The sequence below is a fragment of the Procambarus clarkii genome, chromosome 66, assembly GCF_040958095.1.
Source record: "Procambarus clarkii isolate CNS0578487 chromosome 66, FALCON_Pclarkii_2.0, whole genome shotgun sequence".
NCBI lineage: Eukaryota > Metazoa > Arthropoda > Malacostraca > Decapoda > Cambaridae > Procambarus > Procambarus clarkii.
The window spans coordinates 27,000,653-27,020,652 of record NC_091215.1 but is presented as its reverse complement, the minus strand read 5'-3'; the positions used below and the strand labels follow the sequence as shown (position 1 = coordinate 27,020,652).

The window sequence follows — 20,000 nt, the reverse complement described above, 5'->3', positions numbered from 1 at the left end:
ATCAGTTAATAGAAGGCCTGTGTCTCCTACACATAGTGGCACACCAACGACACCTTACCACTAGCCAGTACACAAGAACACACTAACAACACCAAACTAGACTGCTCCGGACTACCAACTTTTACAATAATTTTGAGACGATAGCCGCAGCTGTCGCGATAACAGGGAGAATTTGGAAGGGTTGGTAGGACACCCCGCCTCCCCCACACTCTTCTTCCTGGGGGACAAGATACACTGGACTCCCCCGCCTCCCCCACACTCTTCTTCCTGGGGGACAAGATACACTGGACTCCCCCGCCTCCCCCACACTCTTCTTCCTGGGGGACAAGATACACTGGACTCCCCCGCCTCCCCCACACTCTTCTTCCTGGGGGACAAGATACACTTTTTCCCCCACAGTTTGAGAGAAGTTTGTGTTACAAACATTAAGTATGAGGGTCAGTGGTGGCAGCAGTTACTGGGATCTTGGAGCCAGATTCACGAAGCAGTTACGCAAGCACTTACGAACGTGTACATCTTTCCTCAATCTTTGACGGCTTTGGTTACATTTATTAAACAGTTTACAAGCATGAAAACTTGCCAATCAACTGTTGTTATTGTTATAAACAGCCTCCTGGTGCTTCAGAGCTCATTAACTGTTTAATAATTGTAAACAAAGCCGCCAAAGATTGAGAATAGATGTATAGGTTCGTAAGTGCTTGTGTAACTGCTTCGTGAATCTGGTCCTTGGTCTTGTTCGTCTTCCTGGAGTCTTTAAGTGAACCATAGTTATGTTGTCTGTCTTGGCTTGTAAGTGGCTCGACGCCTCTCTTACACCTCGCGTCGCATTTATCGCCATCTGTTTACTGTCTTCGATTGCTTGTTGATTCTTTAATTGCTGTGTTGTTACACGGAATTATCAAACGTAAGGGAAGATTGCCTTCAAGCTATACTTAATATTCATTCTGGTCATCTGTGGAGACCTTTGACACAGGGAGAGAGAGAGAGAGAGAGAGACAGAGAGAGAGAGAGAGAGAGAGAGAGAGAGAGAGAGAGAGAGAGAGAGAGAGAGAGAGAGAGAGAGAGAGAGAGAGAGAGAGAGAGAGAGAGAAAGAGAGAGAGAGAGAGAGAGAGAGAGAGAGAGAGAGAGAGAGAGAGAGAAAGAGAGAGAGAGAGAGAGAGAGAGAGAGAGAGAGAGAGAGAGAGAGAGAGAGAGAGAGAGAGAGAGAGAGAGAGAAAGAGAGAGAGAGAAAGAGAGAGAGAGAGAGAGAGAGAGAGAGAGAGAGAGAGAGAGAGAGAGAGACAGAGAGACAGAGAGACAGAGAGAGAGAGAGAGAGAGAGAGAGAGACAGAGAGAGAGAGAGAGAGAGAGACAGAGAGAAAGAGAGAGAGAGACAGAGAGAGAGAGAGAGAGAGAGAGAGAGAGAGAGAGAGAGAGAGAGAGAGAGAGAGAGAGAGAGAGAGAGAGAGAGAGAGAGACAGAGAGAGAGAGAGAGACAGAGAGAGAGAGAGAGAGAGAGAGACAGAGAGAGAGAGAGAGAGAGAGAGAGAGAGAGAGAGAGAGAGAGAGAGAGAGAGAGAGAGAGAGAGAGAGAGAGAGAGAGAGAGAGAGAGAGAGAGAGACCTTGCCACAGCCTAGTACCCCGACTGGTGTATATATATATATATATATATAATATAATATTATAATACTTACTGATCCTTGGAACATAAAACACTGAACTAATGGACAACTTTCACGAATGCGGCCAGAACCGGGTTGTTAGTGTTGTATGCAATTTGCCATGAATCTATTGGAGTATGCAATTACTGGTGTTCCGTGAGGGTTTAAGAGAGGTTGGTGGAGTGGCAGTTGTGACCACCACCCCCACATCAACCACCCTCAACCTACCTACATCAACAAGGGAATAATTGTATCACGACACTTAAAGTGGCTTTGGCAGACTTACAGAGTTTATGGTCTCCCTGTTCGTTACCAAGTGTGGGGGGGAGGGGTTGGGGGTGGTGTTGGGGGGGGGGGGGTGTTAGGGGGGGTGGTGGTGGGGGTGATGTGGGGGTCGTCGTGGTGGTGGTGGTAGTGGGGGGTTGTGCTACCGCAGCATACATAGCTGTATATTCACCATATTTATATGGTTATAATACATTGTTCATGCTTGCCAGCTTCTCATACGCTACTGATGTTGGCCTGTCTATGTGTGCCACTGGAGGTAGTGCTGGACACATATACCCTGTCACCAGTAGTAGACATAGTGACGTCGGCGGGCGCGGGATGATGGTGGGTGTGGTGGAGCTTCACTATCAACCAATAACTGCCCGACTTATTTTATGGGTCATAACAAGATGAGGAAGATGGCGTGGCCGGCTTACGGTCCCCGACACTATCGTCATCATCAGATGATGCCAAATAGTCCCAGAAAGTTGCCTTACGTCCATCTTCCACAAACTTGGATATCGTAATCATTACACCACTGCCAGCGGCCAGGGGGGGGGAGAGGGGGGGATATCATTATTTCCGAGGCAGGAACATGGAGTCACAATACAGCACCAGCACACCTGTGGCACGCCCTCATTAGTGAGAGCAGGTGACCTGGTGGGTGTCACCTGGAGGGTGTAGGGATGGTGTAGGAACTCTCCTACACTACCAGGAGCAGCTAAGCTTAAGCAGCGAGGCCACACTACACCTCACAACACAGCCTGGGCCACACTACACCCCACAACACAGCCTGGGCCACAACAACACCCGGTACACACTACACCTCACAACACAAGAGCACCTCCACGCCACAACCTCACACATCAGGTATAACTCCTTCACAAACTCCTAAATTATTAATCCAGGTAATGTGTGTTTACCGACTCACCTAAACTATACAAATTGTGTTTATAGCCACAAACCTGTCCTCGAGTGTTGAGCCCGTCGTACCCTGGGGCCAGATTCACGAAGCAGTTACGCAAGCACTTACGAACCTGTACATCTTTCCTCAATCATTGACGGCTTTGGTTACATTTATTAAACAGTTTACAAGCATGAAAACTTGCCAATCAACTGTTGTTATTGTTATAAACAGCCTCCTGGTGCTTCGGAGCTCATTAATTGTTTAATAATTGTAAACAAAGCCGCCAAAGATTGAGAAAAGATGTACAGGTTCGTAACTGCTTCGTGAATCCGGCCCCTGCATTGTAAGGACTAGCCTGACACACTATATCATGACACACTATAGTGTGTCTATATCATGACACGCTATATCATGACACTACATTTAAGACACACAGGTTAAAGTGGAGCACAGCAGCACTGAGCAGCGTGGTAGAGGGGAAGACAGACTCAGACACCACACTATAGCCGTAATGGCGTCACGTGCTGAGTAAGACGGTCAACTCCCCGGGGTATAATTATTATGGCGCTCCAGTGTACTCAAATCAGGTCGCTAGATGGCGTTGTTCCTCCGGTACAGGGAGAGGGGGGATGAGGTCCCTCCAAGACTGGAGTGAACATTTCATCATGAACAAGAACAAAGTTGTGGCCGTCACAACATGTTGTAACAACCTTGGTGTACAAGAGAGACGTTGAGTGACGTCTGGGAGGGGGCGGCGGCCCCGCAGGCGGCCATAAGGTGGTATATAAGGCCCACGCTAAATGTAATTCCCAAAAGGTAATGGCGAGTGTTGGGTTCTGGTCTGTATCAGAGTTGCCTCAAAGGCTTCCTAACTTGCGATTAAATAGGAGCCGACTCTAAAAAATGGAAAGTTAGGATGAAAGTTAGCGGCCAGCGGCTCGGGTTTCCTCCCCCCCCTCCCCCCCTCTCTATATCTCTCTCTCTCTCTCTCTCTATATCTCTCTCTCTCTCTCTCTCTCTCTCTCTCTCTCTCTCTCACTCTCTCTCTCTCTCTCTCTCTCTCTCTCTCTCTCTCTCTCTCTCTCTCTCTCTCTCTCTCTCTCACTCTCTCTCTCTCCCACAATAGTTAGATTGTTCATTTTGCGATTTTTCAGAACGGAACTTTCGGATCACTTTTACCTCCTCCCCCCCCCCCCCCCGGGGTGCTACGGTCATCACCACCGTGGTCACCACCACCGTGGTCATCACCACCGTGGTCATCACCACCGCGGTCATCACCACCGTGGTCATCACCACCGTGGTCACCACCACCGTGGTCACCACCACCGTGGTCACCACCACCGTGGTCATCACCACCGTGGTCACCACCACCGTGGTCATCACCACCGTGGTCACCACCACCGTGGTCACCACCACCGTGGTCACCACCACCGTGGTCATCACCACCGTGGTCACCACCACCGTGGTCACCACCACCGTGGTCACCACCACCGTGGTCATCACCACCGCGGTCATCACCACCGCGGTCATCACCACCGTGGTCACCACCACCGCGGTCACCACCACCGTGGTCATCACCACCGCGGTCATCACCACCGTGGTCACCACCACCGCGGTCATCACCACCGTGGTCATCACCACCGTGGTCATCACCACCGTGGTCATCACCACCGTGGTCATCACCACCGTGGTCACCACCACCGCGGTCATCACCACCGTGGTCATCACCACCGTGGTCATCACCACCGTGGTCACCACCACCGTGGTCACCACCGTGGTCACCACCACCGTGGTCATCACCACCGCGGTCATCACCACCGCGGTCATCACCACCGTGGTCACCACCACCGTGGTCATCACCACCGCGGTCATCACCACCGCGGTCATCACCACCGCGGTCATCACCACCGCGGTCATCACCACCGTGGTCACCACCACCCTGGTCACCACCACCGTGGTCACCACCACCGTGGTCATCACCACCGTGGTCACCACCACCGTGGTCACCACCACCGTGGTCACCACCACCGTGGTCATCACCACCGCGGTCATCACCACCGCGGTCATCACCACCGTGGTCACCACCACCGTGGTCACCACCACCGTGGTCACCACCACCGTGGTCACCACCACCGCGGTCATCACCACCGTGGTCACCACCACCGTGGTCACCACCACCGCGGTCATCACCACCGTGGTCATCACCACCGTGGTCACCACCACCGTGGTCACCACCACCGTGGTCATCACCACCGCGGTCATCACCACCGTGGTCACCACCACCGTGGTCACCACCACCGTGGTCACCACCACCGTGGTCACCACCACCGCGGTCATCACCACCGTGGTCACCACCACCGTGGTCACCACCACCGCGGTCATCACCACCGTGGTCACCACCACCGTGGTCACCACCACCGTGGTCACCACCACCGTGGTCACCACCGCGGTCATCACCACCGTGGTCACCACCACCGTGGTCACCACCACCGTGGTCACCACCACCGTGGTCATCACCACCGTGGTCACCACCACCGTGGTCACCACCACCGTGGTCATCACCACCGCGGTCATCACCACCGCGGTCATCACCACCGCGGTCATCATACTCTGCTCCGTTTTCTCTTTAATGAAATTGCCATCGTGACATTTTTTCTTAAAATTGTCGACAGCTTTAAATTTTTTACTGAAACCGACGATGCCATTTTGTTTTACCTTCTGACTCGCCCATCTCCCCAACTTTATTCTCATTCCCCTTCCCTCTCCCTTTCCCATACCCCCTTCCCTTCCCCATCACAAAGGGAGGGGAGGCTTGTGGCTGAGTGGACAGCGCTTGGGACTCGTAAGCCTTGAGTCCGGGTTCTGGGCGATGGAGGAAAATAAATGGGCAGAGGTTCTTTCACCCTGATGACATTATCAAATTTACCAAATTTCCTGAATTATAATGTACAGTCGACAGGATCAGTAGTTAGCTCCCCGGGACACGGTCTAAACCCTCACATACACAGTTTATATGTATTGGTCGTTGGTTGACAGTTGGTGTTGACCGCGCACAGGCAACACCCACGTGTCCGCCAGCGACCGCCCCAGAAGGCGCGCATATTGACCAATCTGGGCCACGGCGCCCAAGGGTTTGAAGTGAAATGTAAGGGAACTTGAGGCGGGTGTCACAGGAATATTCCATTACGGGGCGCATCAGGGCGCGGAGAAAAGTTTTCTGGCCTCTCCAGTCGTCGACTCTGCTGGATTTTCCTGCCAGATATATCCTGGAAACTTGCGTTTCTTCCCCAGTAAATACTGATTGGGAATTAATGCCCGTAGCTGTGTGCGCTGGCTGGGTTTATGTCGCCCGTAGCTGTGTGCGCTGGCTGGGTTTATGTCGCCCGTAGCTGTGTGCGCTGGCTGGGTTTATGTCGCCCGTAGCTGTGTGCGCTGGCTGGGTTTATGTTCCCCGAAGCTGTGTGCGTTGGAAGAGTTCACGTCGTCTCGTCGCATTATGATGCACCACTCAAATTGATTTTCTAACAGTACTCTTTATTACGAAGTTCACAACACAAAATATTAACTATTTAGAATATGAATGCGTGGGGGACCTGCTGCATGGGTAACAGCTTCTCCTCTATATCAACCTACCCTGGCTTTACGCCCTGGAGAGGCCACTCCAGACCGACAACCAGAGCCCAACTCCATAGTCTCCTGAGACTGATGGATGCCTACTACTACACAATAGGTCCACCACACTCAATATTTGTTGACCAGACCACACACTAGAAGGTGAAGGGACGACGACGTTTCGGTCCGTCCTGGACCATTCTCAAGTCGATTTGAGAATGGTCCAGGACGGACCGAAACGTGGTCGTCCCTTCACCTTCTAGTGTGTGGTCTGGTCAACATACTTTAGCCACGTTATTGTGACTCATCGCCTGCACACTCAATATTTTATTATAGTTGCATGCCCAGTATGACCAAGCTAACTATTGACCCTGGCATATGGAATACGAACCCATCTTCCCCCGTAAATCTCACGTACACATGTATATTGTTTGGTTGATGAAGCAGAGCAAACACTTGTATATAGCGGGTTGGCTGACCTTCGCGGCCATCGCGCTCTGGTTCGGCTTCTGCGCGATGGCCGACTTCGCGTCCTACGAGCGACTCGAACTGTTTTCCCGGCTTGTCCAGGTGTACTTGGAGGAACCCAATTACAGGCTGACACTGGCCCACATGCCCGTAGTGGGGCGGCTTGTGGAGCACCCACTGAAGCATGGCCTGCCGCCAGTGGGCGACCCTGACACCTGGGTAGCATGGCTACCCTTCATCGGGGCCGTCGTCACTTGTAACCACAGGTTAAGGCAGGTGTTCCAGTTACGCCATGTGTTGGTGTACATGGAGCCCGCCCGCCCTGCCCTCAGCCACACTAAGTGGTTCCTGCCCTGGCACCTGACCAGGGCCCTAAGTGCCCTGGATGTCCTCCACATTACCACCTGGTTCATGGTGACTTACGCCTTCCACAGTATGTACTTTTTTACCAATATGTGATGTCCGAGGGTTTGGAGACTATATTGTTGGACTGGTCGGGACAGTGATGGTCGCTTCGCTTATTTGCGAGGGTTCGAGCCCCAATGGTCCGAGTGGTTGGGCACCGCTCCATCCCATCGTCCCGTCCCTCATCTGTCTGTATTATTTTTTGGCAGCTTTGTTTCCTTAGCTTGAGTCTATGACCTCTTTGACTAACTTTGAATAACTTTGTTAACTTTGACGATTATTGTGTGTGTGTGTGTGTGTGTGTGTGTGTGTGTGTGTGTGTGTGTGTGTGTGTGTGTGTGTGTGTGTGTGTGTGTGTGTAAAATATTGGTTTAATTCCAAACTCGCTAAATACATTTCACTATCTTCATGAACATTCTACCAACATTGGACTAGTCGGTACAACGACGGACTCGCTTCTGGCGGGTCGGCGTTTACACACTGCTGGGTCACCCTCCCACACACTGCTGGGTCACCCTTCACACACTGCTGGGTCACCCTCCCACACACTGCTGGGTCACCCTCCCACACACTGCTGGGTCACCCTACACACACTGCTGGGTCACCCTACACAAGCTGGTGGTCCTCCTCCCACAGTAAACCCCTGTGGTTTATGTGGTCACTACCTACAAACAATACTCAGATGTACTGTGAACACTCACACACAAACTGTAGGCTGTACACGAGAGAGAGAGAGAGAGAGAGAGAGAGAGAGAGAGAGAGAGAGAGAGAGAGAGAGAGAGAGAGAGAGAGAGAGAGAGAGAGAGAGAGAGAGAGAGAGAGTGTGGGGAGGAAGGATAGAGATAGAAGTGAAAGTGTTGGTGTAGACAAAACACACAACCATAATGGAGAAAACTTTACAAATAATTACATTAGTTTCCACAAAAACTTTCAAGCAAGAGTTTCATTTGCATAAATGAAAGCTCAATGACCTCCAAACAATGTCCTCCAAACAAAGTCCTCCAAACAAAGTCCTCCAAACAATGACCCGCAAACAATGTCCTCCAAACAATGACCTCAAACACGGAGATAAGAACAACAAACAAACGAAGCAGTGCCTCCGCAGGGTACAAAATATGGCCTCATTTTCCATCCAATTTAATACTATTAAAGAAAGGGTTTTGTTCTTGTGGGAGTGTTGCGCTGTTGCAGACGTGTGCAATGGCTGGCTTTGTCGGTGACGCTTGGTACCCGAGCACGCACGCACGCACGCACGCACAAAGTTGATAGACATTGGTAAAGGCGGGACCAAAGAGCCAGAGCTCAACCCCCGCAAGCACAACTAGATGTGTACACAAGGCTCGTACACGGGGATCCCATTTCCTCAAATATTAATATATAGTAATATAGTTAATGCATATAAATATAGGCCTATACGTCCAACAGAAGCACTATTATGCTTCTGTTGGACATTTACAGTCCCCCATCCACTTTGGACTGGGCGGTACTACGTCGATCTCGCTTCTTGCAGGTCGATGTTCAATCCCCGATGGTTCAAGTGGATGGGAACCGTCCTATTCTCCATCCTATCCCAGATCCTCGTCCTCATATCCCTTTCCGCGGGTGCTGGCTTAGCGCTTTACCTTGTATTTTCAGTACTTTGGTGAACTATTTAGAGAAGTCAACTTCGAACAGTGGTGAGCGAAGCACTGCCTAACTCGCTGGAGCGTCAGCAGGTGTAGTGTAAGTGTAAGTGTAAGTGTAAGTGTAAGTGTGAGGCTGGAGTAGCGGACACTACAGGTGTTTATGAGGACGGGGCGATCCAAGACTGACTCCACATCTGCAGCTAAGTTAATGCCGCCTTCAACACCTTCACCTACACCCACATCCCCCTCAACACCCGCAACACCCTCAACACCCCCACCAACACCTACACCCCCCCCCCTCTCAACACCCTCACCGACGCCTAGGGTGTTCTGGCCCCCAAGAAAGAAGGCAAGAGGCCAGGCGACCATCCTGAAGTGTTTGTAAAAGGGACCAGTTTAGAGGAAAACTGTCTTGTAGCTAAAGTAACTTTTAACCATAAACGCTCCAATGTTCTCAAGGCGCATTTTACTGCTGCTTTTTGTGTCTGCTCCAGGAGGTCTGCTCCAGGAGGTCTGCTCCAGGAGGTCTGCTCCAGGAGGTCTGCTCCAGGAGGTCTGCTCCAGAAGGTCTGCTCCAGGAGGTCTGCTCCAGGAGGTCTGCTCCAGAAGGTCTGCTCCAGGAGGTCTGCTCCAGGAGGTCTGCTCCAGGAGGTCTGCTCCAGGTTAGGTGTAGGTGCTTTGAAGGGACCTTGGACACGGCTAACGTCTGTGGGGAAGACTGTGGACACGGCTGGCGTCTGTGGGGAAGACTGTGGACACGACTGGCGTCTGTGGGGAAGACTGTAGACACGACTGGCGTCTGTGGGGAAGACTGTGGACACGACTGGCGTCTGTGGGGAAGACTGTGGACACGACTGGCGTCTGTGGGGAAGACTGTAGACACGACTGGCGTCTGTGGGGAAGACTGTAGACACGACTGGCGTCTGTGGGGAAGACTGTGGACACGACTGACGTCTGTGGGGAAGACTGTGGACACGGCTGGCGTCTGTGGGGAAGACTGTGGACACGACTGGCGTCTGTGGGGAAGACTGTGGACACGACTGGCGTCTGTGGGGAAGACTGTGGACACGACTGGCGTCTGTGGGGAAGACTGTGGACACGACTGACGTCTGTGGGGAAGACTGTAGACACGACTGGCGTCTGTGGGGAAGACTGTGGACACGACTGGCGTCTGTGGGGAAGACTGTGGACACGACTGGCGTCTGTGGGGAAGACTGTAGACACGACTGGCGTCTGTGGGGAAGACTGTAGACACGGCTGACGTCTGTGGGGAAGACTGTGGACACGACTGGCGTCTGTGGGGAAGACTGTGGACACGACTGGCGTCTGTGGGGAAGACTGTGGACACGACTGGCGTCTGTGGGGAAGACTGTGGACACGACTGACGTCTGTGGGGAAGACTGTGGACACGGCTGACGTCTGTGGGGAAGACTGTGGACACGACTGACGTCTGTGGGGAAGACTGTGGACACGGCTGACGTCTGTGGGGAAGACTGTGGACACGGCTGACGTCTGTGGGGAAGACTGTGGACACGACTGGCGTCTGTGGGGAAGACTGTGGACACGGCTGACGTCTGTGGGGAAGACTGTGGACACGACTGGCGTCTGTGGGGAAGACTGTGGACACGACTGGCGTCTGTGGGGAAGACTGTGGACACGGCTGACGTCTGTGGGGAAGACTGTGGACACGACTGACGTCTGTGGGGAAGACTGTGGACACGACTGACGTCTGTGGGGAAGACTGTGGACACGGCTGACGTCTGTGGGGAAGACTGTGGACACGACTGACGTCTGTGGGGAAGACTGTGGACACGGCTAACGTCTGTGGGGAAGACTGTGGACACGGCTGACGTCTGTGGGGAAGACTGTGGACACGGCTAACGTCTGTGGGGAAGACTGTGGACACGGCTGACGTCTGTGGGGAAGACTGTGGACACGACTGGCGTCTGTGGGGAAGACTGTGGACACGACTGGCGTCTGTGGGGAAGACTGTGGACACGACTGGCGTCTGTGGGGAAGACTGTGGACACGACTGGCGTCGCCTACAACACACACAAGAGCAACGCTCTGTTTTGGCTTTTATTACTCTGTAAGAAAGTTTGGAGAGCCGGAGCGTGGCGGGGAGCAGACGGAACCCTAATTGTATTATAGACAGTACAAGGGAGGCTGGACGGGTAGAGGAGGGCACACGCACTCTGGCACACGCACAGGAGGCCTGGTCAGAGACCGGGCCAGTGGGACGTTGATCCCCGGAAACAACGCAAAATAACCACAAGGTTCAGGTTAAAACATGGAAAGTTTAGGTTTGTGTATCTTTATGTATGACAGAGCTAAGACAGCCCATTTCCCACCCCTCTCTCTCCCCCCTCACTCTCCCCTTCTCCTTACCTCTCCCCCCTCCCCTCTCCTTCCCTATTCCCCCTCCCTCTCCTTTCCTATCCTCCCTCTCCCTCTCTACACATTGTAATTTCCCGACACAAAGTGGATGACAGTTCTTGTCATATCTTCGTGTCCAATGGAGCCCGCAGCGCCATCTGTGGAACGTTCATCCCAGTTCCCTTTCTCACCTGTTGTTCTAGCCTTGTTATTGTGTTGTTATTGTTCTGTTCCTTCACCACCTCCGCCAGCCAGATGCCTCCAGCAGGCCACACCTTCCTCCTGCACCTCTGGCTCCTCCTCACATCTGGCTCTCACAACTGGTGAGGGTTGGGAATGTAGGCCTACTTGCTCTGCTACAAGATGCAGCTTCCCTACACCTGATCTACTTCCTCTCCTGTCTCCTTCTTCCTGTCTTTATCCTCTATTCTCCCGTCTCTCCTTTCCTCCGTTCCTTCCCCCCCCCCTCTCTCTCTCTCTCTCTCTCTCTCTCTCTCTCTCTCTCTCTCTCTCTCTCTCTCTCTCTCTCTCTCTCTCCCTCCCCTGCCTCCCTCTCTCTCTTTCTCTCCTTCTCCAGCCTTTTTCTCTTCCTATTCTTTCCCTCCAAAATACTACCTACTCTCTCCTCACTCTCACTGCTGGCATCTGCCCCCGCCCGTCAGTGGCCAGGAGGGTGGGGAGGGACATGCTTCACCTGTAGTGAGTATAGTGCGCCTTTATCCCTCAAAGCAACCTTTTCTAAGGGCGCACAGTTAAAAGCCCCACCCACCTTTTCATGGTGTTCTGCCTTTACGGCTCAGGAGGGGAACACCGGTCATCCTTAATGGCTTGGGAAACACTTGCTCCCTCCGAGGCTACGACTTGACTCTCCCAGTGACTCCAGGACCTTGAGCTGGACGGTAGAACGACGGTCTCGCTTCATGCAGGTCGGCGTTCAATCCCCGACCGTCCACAAGTGGTTGGGGGCACCATTCCTTCCCTCCGTCCCATCCCAAATCCTTATCCTGACCCCTTCCCAGTGCTACATAGTCGTATTGGCTTGGCGCTTCCCCCTGATAATTCCCTTCCAGGACAGGAGGAGGAGACAGGGAGAGAAACGGACAGTGGGAAAGGTGAAGACAGAGATAGACAGCTGGGCTAGCCACTCCAAGCAACAGCCTGTTGGACCAAGTTATCACAAGTCAAGCCAAGGCTCTGGAGTCGAACTCCAGGTATCCAGACACAGAGCTGAACAGGTACAACAGCTGTGCCCTTGACACTTGTACCCAAGACACCGATTTTCAGGAGGCAACAGTGTACAGAAGTGACCACAGGTCAACACCACAAGATCCCGGGTTCAATTCCCGGCAGAACACGACTTTTATGCACATTTCTTTACTCGTGATATGACTGTTGACCAATTAGTGAATAGTCACCCTGGTCTTCACGTCACTTACAATACTGTTATATGAAGAGTTATTACATAACTTAATAGATAACGGTAGAATTACCTTTTGTAATTCATTACTAACCCGCAGGGAGACTAGCACACGCTGTCATCTCACAGTGAACGAAATAAAATTACACAATATTTTCGACCTAAAATGCCTGAACAGTTTGGGATTTGTTTTGAAAATAGGGATATCATTCACAGTGTTCCCGGGTGTAAGCTGGTAAATGCTTATTACAGGACAACCGGTTAAAAATAGTTAATGTTAATATTCCAATATCTTGCTTTATTATTGTGAATATAACCAGTTCCTATAACAACCTTTATATATATATATACACACACACACACACGCACACACACACACACACACACACACACACACACACACACACACACACACACACACACACACACACACACACGTACGTCAGTAGTTTCAAAGCATTATATGACAAAGAGTGCTGGGAACCCGGGACACCACGAGCGTAGCTCTCATCCTGTAACTACACTTAGGTAGTTACACTTAGGTAATAACACACACACACACACACATACACACACACACACACACACACACACACACACACACACACACACTAATGAGTATGGCTGGGAGAACAGGAACTGCGTCAAATGGTCCAATAAGCCTTCTGCAGTTTCCTTTACGTCCTTATGTTCGTGTGAAGTACGAAGTGAGGGAGTGTGAGGGAGAGTGAGGGAGTGTGAGAGAGTGTGAGGGAATGTGAGGGAGTGTGAGGGAGAGTGAGGGAGTGTGAGGGAGTGTGAGGGAGTGTGAGGGAGTGTGAGGGAGAGTGAGGGAGAGAGAGGGAGTGTGAGGGAGTGTGAGAGAGAGTGAGGGAGTATGAGGGAGGATGAGGGAGAGTGAGGGAGAGTGAGGGAGTATGAGGGAGGATGAGGGAGGATGAGGGAGAGTGAGGGAGTGTGAGGGAGAGTGAGGGAGTATGAGGGAGGATGAGGGAAGACCAACATGTGAAGCCATCACAAAGGTTCAGTCATTGAGATGTAAGTCTGGCCCTCACCACACACTCAAGACCTCGACAAAGCACTCAAGGAGAGTGCGAAAGACTTGCTGGAAATTCCTAACATAAATTTCACACATACACAAGTGTGTGTGTGTTTTTATCCTGTGTTATTATGAGTGTGAGAAGACATTACCATTACTGAAGAGTGTTGTCGTGTACACAGTGGTGGAGGGAGCCATATTAAATAGAGGCAAAGCGGAAGGAATGTGTATTCACCTAGATATATTCATCTAGTTGTGCTTGCGAGGGTTGAGTGCTGCTCTTTCGGCCCGCCTCTCAACTGTCAATCAACTGATTTATTTATTTTTTTGCTCCTTGTCCTCATATCTCAGCTCTTTGTCCTCATATCTCAGCTCTTTGTCCTCATATCTCAGCTCCTTGTCCTCATACCCCAGCTCCTTGTCCTCATACCCCAGCTCCTTGTCCTCATACCCCAGCTCCTTGTCCTCATACCCCAGCTCCTTGTCCTCATACCCCAAATGCTAGTCACACTAGCTTAGCGCTTTCTCCTGATAACTGCTTCAGACAGTTACCCAGTTACAAACAGTACCGTTTCGAAAGTAGTTCAACAGACACGTGAACAGAATTTACACATTTCCTGAATATAAAATAATATCGAACTATCGAGGAAAACCTTCCGTTACGGGGTAGTTGGACCGGACGGGACCTTACCTTACCTTGAGGTTACCTTGAGGTGATTCCGGGGCTTAGCAACCCCGCGGCCCGGTCGTCGACCAGGCCTCCTGGCAGCTGAACTGGTTGATAAGCAACCAGTCTTCCTGAAAGGGCTGCCCTCAGCCCGGCCCGCCCTCCGCGCCTCCTGGAGCTCTTGAAACATCAGAGCAGCGGCCCCGCGCCGCCGCCACAGATAATGCCACATTGAAATGCTGTGATCTTGTTATTAAATGTTATTACGATAGCCACAATTACCCCGGGAGGCGGAGCGTTTAGCGGTGTAATGGTGGGACGCCGGGAATGGCGGAAGCCGCGGCCTGAAGGCTGCTAACGTCACAGATTAGATCGCAAAGTTGAAACAAAGCTTTTGGAACGAAACCCGGAAAGGTGTTTATGAGGGAGAAAATTATAGTTATCGCTGGCGTCGGGGACGATTGGGCGGGAGGTGTGTGGGGGGGGGGGGGGGTCTGACCCCCCTGGTGGTGGGGTCTACCCTCCTTCCTAACCCCCAGGTGTGGAGGGGGTCTACCCTCCCCCCTGACCCCCAGGTGTGGAGGGGGTCTACCCGCCCCCCTTACACAACCTTACCAACCTTGTAGACACCCTTACGGGCTATTCATGCCCTGGTCGGCTTAATCGCTTAATCTTAATCAATCAGTAGACACCCTCCTCTCTATCTCACCCCCCCCCCCTCCACCAGTCATCAACCACTGACGAAACCTTTAGATCTATCCCTCTACCAGGATGTTAATAACCAATAATAACCTCGGGATGGAAAGATCTGAAGACCCCAAAATGTTCAATAAATTTAACAAAGCCGCCGTGATAGAGGAAAGATGTACAGGTTTCGTAACTGGTTGTCTCAATGGTTGATAACTCACAACCACAGAGTTGGTCTTAGGAACATAAACAAACATTCTTATATATATATATATATATATATATATATATATATATATATATATATAATATATATATATATATATATATATATATATGTCGTACCTAGTAGCCAGAACGCACTTCTCAGCCTACTATGCAAGGCCCGATTTGCCTAATAAGCCAAGTTTTCCTGAAATAATATATTTTCTCTAATTTTTTTCTTATGAAATGATAAAGCTACCCGTTTCATTATATATGAGGTCAATTTTTGTTATTGGAGTTAAAATTAACGTAGATATATGACCGAACCTAACCAACCCTACCTAACCTAACCTAACCTATCTTTATAGGTTAGGTTAAGTTAGGTAGCAGAAAAAGATAGGTTAGGTTAGGTTAGGTAGGTTAGGTAGTCGAAAAACAATTAATTCGTGAAAACTTGGCTTATTAGGCAAATCGGGCCTTGCATAGTAGGCTGATAAGTGCGTTCTGGCTACTAGGTACGACATATATATATATAAGGAATCCAACCATCATGTTAAATAATTTGTTATATTATATAAATAATTATATTATTTTTATTATCAGTGATGAGCAGCGTCGCTCATTTAGGGACTACAAGTTGAACATGTAATTGACATGTACTTGACATGTACTTGACATGTAAAGCCGTCCTAATGGCTGACATGACAAGCTCTGGGGGTAGAGCATGTTGCTTGTGTCAAGAACCCCGCCTGACAGCCAGTCAAGGCCAATTGATTGGCCCTTTACATCCTCAGTCGACCATGTGGAGACTGTCAGCTGTCTGTGACACTGTCAGCAGAATGAGGCAGTCAGTCATGCCACTGAGTGACTGTCACGTGACATACGTCGTCTGTCCACTCAGGTAACTGAGCTAAACTATTGTTGATGAACTAATTGGTTTGGTCACTACTAATATATTGTTCATATCGCTCGACTAGTCGCTCGCTCGACTAGTCCCTCGCCCGACTAGTCGCTCGCCCGACTAGTCGCTCGCTCGACTAGTCGCTCGCCCGACTAGTCGCTCGCCCGACTAGTCGCTCGCCCGACTAGTCGCTCGCCCGACTAGTCGCTCGCCCGACTAGTCGCTCGCTCGACTAGTCGCTCGCTCGACTAGTCGCTCGCTCGACTAGTCGCTCGCCCGACTAGTCGCTCGCCCGACTAGTCGCTCGCCTGACTAGTCGCTCGCCCGACTAGTCGCTCGCTCGACTAGTCGCTCGCTTGACTAGCTACTTGCCGCAGGAATTGGTTTAAGTGGACCAATTTGGACACACAAAAAAGAGGTTTACTACAATGTTAAAGAAGCGCTTGTGGCTGCACCATTGTGCTCTGCTCGTCTCCTCTCCACCACCCGACAAAGGTTCTTATATCACCCTCAGCATCATCGACCTGTGGGAGATCTGGCGAGAATGTTCCCTGGAATTATTCTTCCTTGGCGAAGCGTCCTCTCCCGGGCGTCGCGACCCCTTCCTCTCTCTCCCGGCGGTCTGGTGATGCTGCTGGGGTCACACGCCTCTCTCTGTGGGGTCAGCCGGGGTCACCAGAGGCCCCACATCACTCAGTGGGATCAGCCGGGGTCACCAGAGGTCACACATCACTCTGTGGGGTCAGCCGGGGTCACCAGAGGTCCCACATCACTCTGTGGGGTCAGCCGGGGTCACTAGAGGTCCCACATCACTCTGTGGGGTCAGCCGGGGTCACCAGAGGTCCCACATCACTGATGTGTGTGTGTGTGTGTGTGTGTGTGTGTGTGTGTGTGTGTGTGTGTGTGTGTGTGTGTGTGTGTGTGTGTGTGTGTGTTAACAACAAGTCAAAACAGTATAGTCCAGCCTCAGCACCGCCGCCACCAAGCCTCCTCATCCATTACATATTTCCCCAGCCACAACGGGAGCCGCGATCCACCTCACTGCTTTTTCTCTCATATTTTTCACAAGATATTTGACCCAATGTCTGTATCTCGCGGTATTTCTAGGCGTTCCGACGGCGTCCTCCATTCACAGCTTCTAAGTGATTTTTTGCACTCTGCTTCTCAAGTTACTGGCGAAGGTCGTGTCGCCTACACCTTCAACTCCAAACTCTGCCGTGTTGCTCTCTGCACTAACACTGAAACATTTCACAAGGCGTTAGTCAACATGTTGGACTTTGTCTGCGAGAGAATAACTGAGTCCAACAGTTCATCTACCAGCACAAATTTCAGACAATTTCTCCGACAATACGAAAGTGGACCACTTTCCTACCAATAGAATAAAGAGCCTCCAACACTGCTCCACCAAGACACTAAAGAGCCTCCAACACTGCTCCACCAAGACACTAAAGAGCCTCCAACACTGCTCCACCAAGACACTAAAGAGCCTCCAACACTGCTCCACCAAGACACTAAAGAGCCTTCAACACTGCTCCACCAAGACACTAAAGAGCCTCCAACACTGCTCCACCAAGACACTAAAGAGCCTCCAACACTGCTCCACCAAGACACTAAAGACTCTCCAACACTACTCCACCAGAGCCCCGACAATATGGACAACCTCCCCCTCCCACATCCCCTTTCCCACAAACACCCCCCCACCCTCCCTCTCCCTCAACACCATTTACTTCAGGAGTCGTCAGTAGTTAAAAGTCCCAAAATGACCTGGTTACGAGTTATTATGGTGAGTCATTCGTGTTACATCGTTAGTGTGGAGACTAACAAGAATGATTAACAACCACTAAGCTAGCACGAGCCCCCGAGCTATGGAACGAGGCCCTCTGGTGAGGGACGACTGGCGGAACTGGACCTTATCTCACTAGAGAGGTAGCGGCACATGATAGGGCTATACCACACTCCAAGGAAATTGACAGTGAAGAATCACTGTTTAAAGGGATATATGGAAAAAGGTGAAGGCATATATTGAGACAGATGCGTTAGAGACAGGACGTGAACGCAGCACTGATCCATAGACGTACACACGTCTTCAGATGCGTTAGAGACAGGACGTGAACGCAGCACTGATCCAGAGACGTACATACGTCTTCAGATGCGTTAGAGACAGGACGTGAACACAGCACTGATCCATAGACGTACACACGTCTTCAGATGCGTTAGAGACAGGACGTGAACGCAGCACTGATCCAGAGACGTACTTACGTCTTCAGATGCGTTAGAGACAGGACGTGAACGCAGCACTGATCCATAGACGTACATACGTCTTCAGATGCGTTAGAGACAGGACGTGAACACAGCACTGATCCATAGACGTACATACGTCTTCAGATGCGTTAGAGACAGGACGTGAACACAGCACTGATCCAGAGACGTACATACGTCTTCAGATGCGTTAGAGACAGGACGTGAACACAGCACTGATCCAGAGACGTACATACGTCTTCAGATGCGTTAGAGACAGGACGTGAACACAGCACTGATCCAGAGACGTACATACGTCTTCAGATGCGTTAGAGACAGGACGTGAACACAGCACTGATCCAGAGACGTACATACGTCTTCAGATGCGTTAGAGACAGGACGTGAACACAGCACTGATCCAGAGACGTACATACGTCTTCAGATGCGTTAGAGACAGGACGTGAACACAGCACTGATCCAGAGACGTACATACGTCTTCAGATGCGTTAGAGACAGGACGTGAACACAGCACTGATCCAGAGACGTACATACGTCTTCAGATGCGTTAGAGACAGGACGTGAACACAGCACTGATCCAGAGACGTACATACGTCTTCAGATGCGTTAGAGACAGGACGTGAACACAGCACTGATCCAGAGACGTACATACGTCTTCAGATGCGTTAGAGACAGGACGTGAACACAGCACTGATCCAGAGACGTACATACGTCTTCAGATGCGTTAGAGACAGGACGTGAACACAGCACTGATCCAGAGACGTACATACGTCTTCAGATGCGTTAGAGACAGGACGTGAACACAGCACTGATCCAGAGACGTACATACGTCTTCAGATGCGTTAGAGACAGGACGTGAACACAGCACTGATCCAGAGACGTACATACGTCTTCAGATGCGTTAGAGACAGGACGTGAACACAGCACTGATCCAGAGACGTACATACGTCTTCAGATGCGTTAGAGACAGGACGTGAACGCAGCACTGATCCATAGACGTACACACCTCTCCATTAAGTGTCGTCTAATTAGTGAGTCTACTTTTGCAAAACTACTTCCTCAAGTCCTTTATGATCTTGTTAATTTTCCTATGTTTAGCCAATTAAACTATCAATTTATACTCTTGTACTCTGTCGTGTTCAAGTAGATTGACTAAATTACACCTTTGCATTTCGATTCTGTTATTAATGTTAAAAAGCAACTGTACTGTTGCTGGAACTTCGCGGCTGAGTGGACAGCGCTCTGGGGTCGTATTCCTAAGGGCCCGGAGGCAGAAACAAATGGGTAGAGTTTTTCAACGTGATGCACCTGTTCACCTAGAAGTAAATAGGTACCTGGGAGTTAGACGGCTGCTTCCTGTGGATATGTGTGTGTGAGTTAAAGACAAATATATGTAGTAGATATAATAGAGGAAAAATAGATTGGTTAGAAAGGCGGGATCCAAGAGCTAATAGCTCGATTCTGCAGACACAAATAGTAAATACAGTGACGCAGACGCACACATTGACGCAAACATTGACGCACACA

At 50.7% G+C, this 20,000-nt stretch overlaps 1 protein-coding gene across 3 annotated transcripts in view; it reads left to right on the top strand.

The window, feature by feature from the left end:
- LOC123769360 (uncharacterized) overlaps positions 1-20,000 on the top strand; it is a 183,775-nt gene that overhangs the window by 145,859 nt on the left and 17,916 nt on the right. The gene's annotated exons all lie outside the window — the stretch shown is intronic.